Source organism: Elaeis guineensis, chromosome 5, assembly GCF_000442705.2.
Source record: "Elaeis guineensis isolate ETL-2024a chromosome 5, EG11, whole genome shotgun sequence".
NCBI classification, from domain to species: domain Eukaryota; kingdom Viridiplantae; phylum Streptophyta; class Magnoliopsida; order Arecales; family Arecaceae; genus Elaeis; species Elaeis guineensis.
In genome coordinates this window covers 43,770,637-43,782,285 of record NC_025997.2, presented here as the reverse complement: position 1 = coordinate 43,782,285, position 11,649 = coordinate 43,770,637, and positions in this window count along the sequence as shown.

Genomic DNA, 11,649 nt, shown 5'->3' with positions numbered 1-11,649 from the left:
ATTGGCAAGTTTCACTAGTTTTTTTTTTATCTAATTTACATCCAGCAAAATCGGCATCTAAATATCCTATTAAGTCAATTAGTGAGTCCTTAGAATACCATAATCTTAGAGTTTGTGTACCATTTAAATATCTAAGGATTCTTTTAACTGCATTCAAGTGTGATTCTTTTGGGTTTGATTGAAAATGAGCACACAGGCAAATACTAAACATAATATCAGGTCTACTAGTAGTTAAATATAATAGAGAACCAATCATGCCTCTATAAAATTTTAAGTCTACACCTTTACCTTCCTCATCCTTATCAAGCTTACATGTTGGGCTCATGGGTGTGCCAATCGGTTTGGAGTTCTCCATTCCAAATCTTTTGAGTAATTCTCTTATGTACTTGCTTTGGGTGATGGAGATTTCTTCCTTTATTTGTTTGATTTGGAGTCCGAAGAAGAATGTAAGTTCTCCCATCATGCTCATCTCGAACTCCCCCTGCATGAGCTTTGCAAAATCTTGACAAAGAGTTTCATTAGTAGATCCAAAAATAATGTCATCGACATATATTTGTATCACTAATATATCATCTTGACTTCTTTTAATGAAAAGGATTGTGTCTACATTTTCTCTTGAAAAACTATTATTAAGTAAAAATTTGCTTAACCTTTCATACCAAGCCCTGGGTGCTTATTTCAAACCATATAGAGCTTTATTTAATTTGAAAACATGATTAGAAAAAGCATGATTTTCAAAACCTAGAGGTTGTTCTACATAAACTTCTTCAGCAATATATCCATTTAAAAAGGCACTTTTGACATCCATTTGGAATAATTTAAATTTCATAAAGCAAGCATATGCAAGTAGAAGTCTAATTGCCTCTAATCTAGCAACAGGTGCAAAAGTCTCATCAAAATCAATTCTTTCTTCTTGATTATAATATTTTGCAATCAATCTTGCTTTATTTCTTATTATATTTCCATGTTCATCCAATTTATTCCTATATACCCATTTTGTGCCAATTATTGAATAGTTCTTAGGTCTTGATACTAAGGTCCATACATTATTTCTTTCAAATTGATTAAGTTCTTCTTGCATTGCATTAATCCAATTATAATCTTTTTCAGCTTCATCTATAGTTTTAGGTTCAAGATGAGAGACAAAAGCAAAATGATTGAATGCATCTTTAAGTGAGGAACGAGTTCTTACACCATGTGTAGGATCACCAATGATTAGTTTCTTGGGGTGATTATGATCATACCTCCATTCTTTGGGTAGATTATTTGTACCTTAAGGTTGTTCTTGTCGTTCTTCACCTTCCTCATCTTGTTTGTCTTCATGTTCTTCATCATCTTGAATTGTTAAATCTTTTAGATTGATCTCCTTTATTCCTTCTATAAGAGGATCTGTATCATCAAAACTTTCATTCTTCCTTGAAGGAAGATCGTTAGTTTCATCAAAGACAACATGTATTGACTCCTCTACTGCTAAGGTTCTTTTGTTGAAAACTCTAAAGGCTTTATTAGAAGAGGAGTAATTAAGAAAAATCGCTTAAAAAAAATCACTTCATCAAATTTTCCATCAAATTTTTCAGTCTTTCTTTACCATTATTTAACACAAAACATCGGCAACCAAAAATATGAAAATATGCAATATTTGGTTTTCTTCCTTTCTAAAGCTCATAGGGAGTTTTCTTTAAAATTTATCTAATTAAAGTATGATTTAATATGTAACATGCTGTGTTAATAGCTTTCACCCAAAAGTATCTTGGAAGGTTGCTTTCACATAGCATGGTACGGGCCATTTCTTCAAGGGTTCTATTTTTTCTTTTTACTACTCCATTTTGTTGGGATGTCCTAGGTGCCAAAAAGTTGTGGCCTATTCCTTTTTCATCACAACATTTTTTAAAATCTTGATTTTTAAATTTAATTCCATGATCACTTCGAATATTTTGAATTGAAAAATCTTTCTCATTTGTGACTTTTCGATAAAATTTAGAGAAAACTTGAAAAGTTTCATCCTTGTGTGCCAAAAAGAAGTCCCATGTAAAACCAGAGAAATCATCAATAATTACAAAACCATATCGTTTTCCTCCTAGACTAGTCGTTCTAGTAGGTCCAAATAAATCCATGTGCAATAATTCTAATAGCCTAGTAGTTGAAACAATGTTTTTAGATTTGAATGAATCTCTTGTTTGTTTATCTAGTTGGCATGCATCACAAATTTTATCCTTTTCAAAGTTTAATTTGGGTAAACCAATAACAAATTCTTTCTTAATAAATTTTGAAAGTGAATGCATGCTAATATGTGCAAGCCTACGATGCCAAAGCCAACTAGTCTCATTAATCTTGACATTCAAGGATACTAGGTATTGCATGTTTATTTTGGATAGATCATTCAAATATACCATATAAATATTGCCATGTCTATGCCCAACAAATTTAATGCCTTCATTAACAGGACTAGTTACAATGCAAACAGAAGATTCAAAAAAAACTTTGTATCCTTTATCACAAAATTGACTGATGCTTAATAAATTATATTTTAAACCATCTACTAATAAAATATTTTTAATGTACTTAGAGGGAGTGATATCAATGTTACCTATACCGATGATCTTTCCTTTGCCATTGTCTCCAAAGGTGACCATCCCTCCATTTTTAGCATCAAGTGTGATGAATTGAGATTCATCACCAGTCATGTGTCTCGAGCATCCACTATCAAGATACCATTTTTAGTTTGCTCCTTGGGATGCTAAACACACCTGCAAGCAAAAGTCAAGTTTTTACTTTAGGTACCCAAGCTTTCTTGGATCTTTTTTGGTTAGTCACAATGGTTCCTTTTGGAACCCATATTTTCTTTGCATTAGAATTTAAGAATTTGTTAGAGAGACAAGTGTATGACTTGTGACCTATTTTACCACATTTGAAGTAAGTAATGCTTGAGAACTTATTGTTTGAAGAGTTTACATAGATATTTTTTAGAAACTTTTATTTCTTTAAGGGGTTGTAACCAAGACTAGCCTTATCATAAATAGCTTTTTGATTTTCAAGAATCATATTAAGTTTATTAGAACTTAAGGTAAATTTTTCAACTATTAATTTTAGCTTGGCAATTTCATTCTTTAAGTTTAGATTTTCTTGAAATAGGATAGATTTTTCATTTGAAATGCTCTCATTTTATTTTAGTAAAGATTGATTCTTTGATTTTAACTCTTTGTTTTTTACCCCTAGCTTCTTTAGTTCATCAATTAAATCTTAAAAAGCTTCATGAAGTTCTTCAAAGGTAAAGTCAACAGGAGTTTCAGAATTTACCTCATTTTCATATGCCATAAGGCACAAGTTGGCTTGTTCATTTGAGTCTTCTTCTTCGGAGCTTGACTCATCACTTCCACTCCAAATAGCCATCATGGCCTTCTTCTTGTACTTTTTGGGATCCTTCTTCAGTTGTGGGCATTCAGAATTAAATATTCTGATTTCTTGCATTCGCAGCAAATAAGGGGTTGGTCTTTATCCTTTTCTTTGCTATATTCTCCTTTTATGGGTGGCCTCTTCCTCGTTTCTTGTTTTTTTTTCTCAAAAATTTCTTAAACCTTCTAGTAATGAGAGCCATTTCTTCATCCTACTCTTCATTTTCCATATCATCAGTTTCTTCATCAAGTTGAGTCATGGATTTGAGGGCGATTGTCCTCTTCTTTCTGACTTCTTCTTCTTGATGTTGTTTTATGCTCAGCTCATATGTCATCAGTGATCCTAGAAGCTCTTCCAAGGGTAGGATGTTCAGATCCTTGGCTTCTTGGATAGCGATCACTTTGGCTTTCCAAGTTCTTGGTAAGGACCTAAGAATCTTCCTCACGAGGTCACTGTTAGAATAAGACTTATCAAGACTTTTTAAACCATTTATAATATCAGTAAAATGAGTAAACATTTCAGTTATAGATTCATCATGCTCCATTTTAAAAAGTTCATATTTATGCACGAGCATGTTAATTTTGGATTCTTTCACTTGATTAGTTCCTTCATGAGTTACTTCTAATCTATCCCATATTTTCTTAGCAGACATGCATGTTGAAATACGATTGAATTCATTAGCATCTAGGGCACAATATAAGACATTCATGGCTTTAGCATTTAGTTGAGCCATTTTCTTATCAACCTCATCCCATTCTTTTTCAGATTTGATTGATTCCATACCATCAATAATTTTTGTGAGTATGTGTGGTCCGTTTACTATGATACTCCACATATCATAGTCAAGTGCTTGAATGAAAATTTTCATCCGAGCTTTCCAATAGGTATAGTTTGATCCATTGAAAAGTGGAGGTCGGTTAGTGGACTGCCCCTCGCTAGAGAAGTGCCAACTTGAGTTGCCATAGATCTTTAACTCTTTGATTGGTTAAATCAAAGTAGGGCTAGAGCACCGGGCTCTGATACCACTTGTTGCCCAGCTATGCAACTCAAGAGGGGGGGTGAATTGGGTTTTTAAAAATTTAAACTTAACTTATAACTATAAAGATTATTTAACAATGAGCAAGATAAGTATAGAGAGTGTAATTTATGCAAGGGTAATAGTTGGATGCTAGAATGCAAGAGAATGAAGAAGTTTGAAAGGAGAGCAATTTAGCACAACACAAACAAGAAGATTTATAGTGGTTCGGTGCTAATCTTGCACCTACATCTACTCCCCAAGCTCCTACTTAGGAATTTCAATCCACTAAACTGTATTCAACCTGAATACACTCGTCGAAACCTCCGACTCTAGCTATCCCAAGCTAGACCACTTGTTTTTCGGATACAAGCCAACCTAATACAATCCGATTCAAGGTTCGGATCAATCTTCCCACGTTTTAGAACCTTTTCAAAATAAAAATAATAACTCAAAAAGAGTATTATAGTTAATTGTACAGAAATACAGATGAAGCTCTTTTAATGAGCGAATAAAGCTTTAAATACATTTTACACAATTAGAAGGAAGCTCTTTCTGATTTTCTCAAGGTGGTTGGAGACTTGAATGAGCTCTTGAGGAGTTGGTGAACTTGAATTAAAAGCTTCTTGAACTCTTTAAGTGGACTCTTACTTAGGGTTGTAAAGAATGCTTGAAGAACCTTTTTTTAATTTCTCTCTCTATATTTTTGATTCTCTCCTTTAAGTCCCTTTATATAACTTCAAATAATGGTGGAGAGTAATCTGGACTGAAATAGAGCCATTAGAGTACATTAAATGAGCATTAAATACAATTAAAATAGGTTAAAAACTAGCCGTTACAGAATTTTTCCATCACAGGGGTCGACTCATAGGGTCGACTCATGCTCATGGGTCGACTCATGGGGTCGACCTCTGTGGAAAAGAGCAGAAAATAACTGTTCTGTAATTTTGGCCTATAGAGCAGTAGAGGTCGACTCATGGGGTCGACTCATGCTAAGGGATCGACCCATGGGGTCGACTCACAGAGTGTGCCAGCCAAAATTTTCGCATGCCGTTCTGCCCTTTAAGCCATGAGTCGACTCATGGGATCGACTCAAAAATAGAAACCTAATTTTCTTACAAAATACACTTCCAAAAATGTTGAAATTTTCTCCAATAGATTACACGTCTTTTGTTCTTGCTCTTGAGGCTTCTGAATCAGGTCTTAATAAAATTATGATTTTTCTCCTGAAATGTAAGAAGTCTTTTTTCAAGCCAAAATCAAGTAATCCCCTCAAATGCTTTGTAATCATCAAAATCAATTCAAGGAGCAACAAACCTAATTAGTATATGAATTTATTAATCCTAAAAATTTAGTCTTTAGTCTAAAGGTCTTCCCACTATTTTATACGAATTGAAGCCTCTATCTCCAATTTGAAGAATTATCTTAATTTTTTAGCGGGTACTAGAATCCATACAGACTACATATAGGCCCGAAGATGGTTCGGTCAACCCATATGCACGTATGGGTAGGTTCTCAACCAATTGTTTCTCCAAACAACTTTTAGTATTTAATTTAGCCCCAGATTTCATTTCAGTAGGCGATGGGTCTCTACTGAAAGTTTCGATTAGGTCAAACCATTAACATGACTTACTCAGTGATTCTATTTAATGAATGATCAGACTCGAGGATGGCTCGATCAACCCAACCATCATCAAATAGTTCAACAGAGTCATCATATGATGAATGATAATTCCATCATTCAAAGAAGATACCAGATGGATGGTGCCTATAATGTCAATCAGAAATAATGGACCCATTATCCTTCATCTTAATAGGAAGCTATGATCTAGTTATTACCATAACCAGCTCATTTTAAGAACCTAATAATTTAGAGAGTTTAATCAATTTAAAGTAGAGAGAAGAGAAGAAAAGATCAATCAGTAGACCATAATCCTCTCACTGACTTCACCAAGTCACTAAATCAGGTTAGGTCATACTGATTGAACTGGCACCTAGATCAGTCACACTGATCAACCTTAATGGCATAGGCTAACTCAAATCACTTAGCGATCTAATTAAAATTTAGTTCACCAAATTGGCCAGATAAGTTAGATCGGTGAGAGGATCTGCTAAACTTGCCTTAGACACCATCGAAATGGCCAGATAAGTCACTCCCAATTAAAAATCATCGGTCGAAATGCCAAACTTACCTTAGACACCAATTAGTTAACTAGTTTTGATTTGACCAACCTAATGATTCGGGTTCAATCACTGAGCCACAATCAATGTCCATTTGGTCTAATCAAAGATATAGACTTGACCATCTACAACTACTGTACTAGAAAAATCTTGATTAATCTAATTCAATATTTGGTTAGACTTAATCAATTTCTCTACATGATCAATCAATTCTTTGATTCTAATCTTAAGTCTAATCTAATTAAAGAGAAGAACTTGATTTGAGCTAACCCATGCCCCATGTTTTATGCAATGTTATTAGATCTAAATCATAATTCTAGATCCAATCAGCTTGATACTTAATTCTCAATTAAGTTTTGCATCAACATGGTTAAGGTTTCGAAAATAATTTATCATGTAAATATTTTACATCAAATCATAAAATTTTTTAGATCAAATTTAAATTTTTATAATTTTAAATCAAAATAATTTTGATTAAATAAGATTAGATGTAACTAACCGTCTTCACAACTTGCATCACATACAACAATACCTAGGATTTCAAGATCTAGGATTTTGCAAGAAAGTAAATTTTTTTTTCACTTTTTTCTTTATGGAACCTTATAGTAGCACCCTTACATGCCATGAAGAGCACCCTATTGAATGGGAGGAGAGGGTCATAAAACCTTACTTGCTCCTATGACCGGACGGCCTGGTGATTACCCAATCCGAGTACTTTACTACTCAGAATATCTAATTTAAATAAATAATAATCAGATCTAAAAATAAACTAATTTAGATCTAATCTAAATTATAAATAATTAGATCTAATAATAAAAAAAATTATATCTAAAGTCATATTAATTCATATCAAAATAACCTGACTCTGATATTAGTTGAAAAAATTTATGGTAGTGCAGTGCATATAATTTTTAAAATTTTATACAGTAAAAATAATAAATTAAATAATTTAATCTTAATCATATGTATAAAATATAATCTTATACTACCACATCAAAATTTTTGATATAAAAAATATATATTTTAGATTTAAAAATAAAAATCACATCGATCTCATCAATGCTGAAATTTTAGATCTAACTATTAAATCTACCATAGGAATCAAAATAAGTTAGAGATTGTTACCAAACAAATTTTGATCTTGATTTTTTCTAGTCTAATAGTTAGAGCGGATATTCTTCAAGTTGCTCATAGCCACACGAAGTCATCTGACCTCTATAAAAAAATTCACACGAAGACTGGTGCAGATCAGGGGCTCGGAGATGCTAGTCTGCGAATAACTTTGACAGCTGACCTTTTTCTTCTTCTACAAGTATCTTGAATACTTCAAAGTGATAGAAGATCTAGAAGAGGAAGAGAGGAGAAGGAGAAGAAACTCTAGAAATAAAAAAATCTACAAAAAAATTAATTATGGGATGTCCAAGGGAGGGGTCCCCTTTTATAGACTAGGAATTGGGACTTTCCAAGAAAGGTGCCATGAATCAACACCGAAACCTCCTTTTGACATCTCAAAAAATTTCAAAAAAATTATTAAGATGTGGAGAAGGAATACATAGTTTCACACACCAAAGGATTCTTCAAAAAAAATAAAAAAAAATAATATGGCTCCAATAATATATTATATATAAAAAAAAATTTTCCTAGTTTGCATCTTATCTCTAATTTGGATCGCATTCGAATTAGGCAAGAGATAATATTATGACTCATCAGTTGTAACCAACTACCCTTATTCGATCCTCTCTCATAATGCCAAAAATCACAACCCAAATCCAATTAGGCATGGAGAAATTGATATGGATCCAGATGTGGCGCAAAAGATAAGGATAAAGTCCTAGTCTGATTTGGACTTTTCATTTCTAATTCAATTCTAATCCAAATTAAATTTGAATTAAAATTACTAATAGAAATGAACCAAATCTAATTAAAAATCTAAATATTGATCAAATTTTTAATTCAATTAGGAATTAGTCGAGTCCAAACTCTGATCGAATCAGGATTAAATTTCTCTTGTAATCGGATTTGATCATATCAATCCTAATCTGAGTCGAACTGAATCTAATTCAATTAGACTTATTCCAAAGCTCTTTACTCAATCAAATTAAGTCAATTAATAATCTAATTACTAATTAATTCTTCATAAATGATAGAGTTCCAGTCTCAGTGAGACTCTGCCACAGAGTCCTAGTCCAAGTAGGACTCTTCACCAGAGTCACAATCTAATTGGACTTTTCAGCCATCAGATATGACAAATCTTCTAATGCGTGTGACTTCATAGGTTCAAACCTAAGTCAGTAGCATAAGAATAACTTTCTATACCATCGATGTAACTATCTAGCAATGATGACCCGACGATCGGATAGGTCGAAGTATTGCAAAACAACTTTTTAGAACCTACTGACGTATGGTCACCGTATAATTCATCCCTTTGATCCAAATGCTCAAGGTGACGTAGGGTTTAACTATCAACCCTAATTAAGTTAACCATATTATATTTCAACACTTTTAAATTTATCTTATGAATTATCCTGATCAAGATTTTGCTAAATTGAAATACACTGATGCATATCTCCTACCAATTCAAAGGGATCAATTCTATCTTGACTTACACACCGACTTGATAAGTACTTGACTGCACTCAGTATCCTTCTGTCACTAAGTTAGAAACTCAGATGGTACGATACTAAAGTATAGTGAGTTACTTATAAATCACCGTGGTAGTCTCAGTTCGGAGGGACACTTATACCCATACCCTTCACAAGCTACTCTTGACAGCAGAGTGCTCGACACATGATCACGTTCGATACAAATATACTCATATTACATCTGCATGCCATAACAGTGTCTCCACACTCTTTGATTAAGAAGATAACTAACTTATATGACACATAATGACCTACACTTGATATCACTATCGTCCTACTAATAGCGTATCGTTTGGTCGCAAATATTTTTAAAGACCTAACGATAAATCTTTCTTTATCGATTAATAATAATCCTAAGGACTTCTTTACAATATAGGAGTTCAAAGATGATCAATTTATAATAAAAATATCAAATAATTTTTATTAATAAAAAATTCATATACAATTTACAAGATGAGCACAATCATCTAACGATTGGCTTTGGGATATATTTTTCAACAAGCATGCTAAGATGTGTAGGATGAATTCTGACTCTATTATTAGTTGTAGAACTGGATGTCATGCTATGACACAATACTACAAAGACAATAACACCATAGCCCTTTCTAAGGAGCCAAAGGTCTCACCAGAAGTCCAAGCACATAGAGCAGTGGTATATGCGACTACATCATATCGAGGTGCGAAGAGTAGACTCCGCAGACAATGTGATAGATCCACTGACTAAGCAGTTGAGCCAATCAAAAATGAAAGTCCACCTTGAGAAGATGGGACTTAGATTTGTGGTCAATTGGCTTTAGTCCAAGTGGGAGATTATTAGATGTATGTCTTAGAAGCCAATATGGCTGATACATTGTAATAAATCTAAGACACAATTTTATACTTAATATATTAATATGATCAATAAAAGAGCAATTTCTTTTTCATTCAAGTGTGATGTGTCCTTGAATTGTCCATAAAATTAATTTTGATACATATTCTCAAAATATTGAGAATTAAAGATATGTATTTCATTCCTAAATACTCCTGATCATAGGATAATCATGAGGACGGTGATAGATCTGGATAGATTGACGTACAAATCACTTTTTTCAGGATAGAAGAGTCTTTGGTCTACTGTATAGAGACATAGGGTGACAAGTGCGGATGGTTGTTAGAGAACAACTAGTACTGAGCATGATCATATGAGAAATCACTTAGATTTCTATTCAATTATCAGTGATTGTCTCGATGCTGTAGTTGTGTGACTGATCTTTTGACTTAAGATGGTACTACTACTCATAGTGAAGCTGCTGAAGTTTAACTGATACATAAACATGGATCTCAATGAGCCCTTATGGTGGATGTTGGCGATAATTGATCTACTGTAGAGAAAAGTAGTCTTATAAAATTTGAAAGATTAAGTCTAAGAATCTATGATCATAATTATGTGATTGATGGAAAGGAGTTTTCATAGAAGTCACAATTAGATTTGAGCTAATCGAATCTATCATATGACTGATATTGAGGTTTGACGATTTATCCATGACCTGCCATCTAGTCGAGACTCACGATAGAGGGACTGAATTATATGTTAACTACACCTAGAGGTTTATTTCAGTTTTACTAGATTGTCACTACATACTACTAGGTGTCACTGATGGATTGTGAGAGCTCACTAGGATCATTCTGGATCGACAATCCTTGCTGAGTTGGAGTGGAATTGTTCCGATCCACTGAAAAGAGTTTCAATGATATAATGATAGAGATCATTGTATATCTCACTACCAAATAGAATTGAATCTATGGGGTCACACAACAAAGAGATTAAGTTTGAAATAGATAATTGAGTTTATGAAGTATCAATTGAGTTTAGAGAAATCCATTGGGTTTATGATAACCTTGCTAGCACATAGTTGGACCCAATTTTTCTTTCCATCGAGATTACTTATTTGATAAGATAATTTTAACTTAATTACCTGCTAATAACCTACATAAATTAGATTCATAAGACTTCAATTATTGGGTGTCTAAGGTTATGGATCATATTAATTAAGGGTACAAGTCTCTAATTAATTTTTTTGATTGTTATTTTTGGGCACCACTTTGATTTGATGAAATCGGGCATGTCTATTGATTAGAGGGCTTTTAGTTCTCTTATGGGGCGTCTCTTGGGTGTATTTTGGGATGTCTAATTATGAGTACAAGGGTTCCAATTATTGGTACCTAATGGACTTCCTAATGTAAGTTGGATAACTTAAGTTAATAGAAATTGTTGGCACCTAATGGGCTTCCTAATGTAAGTTGGATAACTTAAGTTAATAGGAATCCTAATGCAAGTAGAACTTGTATTATAAGATTGAATAGAATTTAATCATAATGCCTATTTAAAGGGACCTCTCCTAAGGTCCCTAGAGCATCCAAACCAGTAGCCCCTCACAC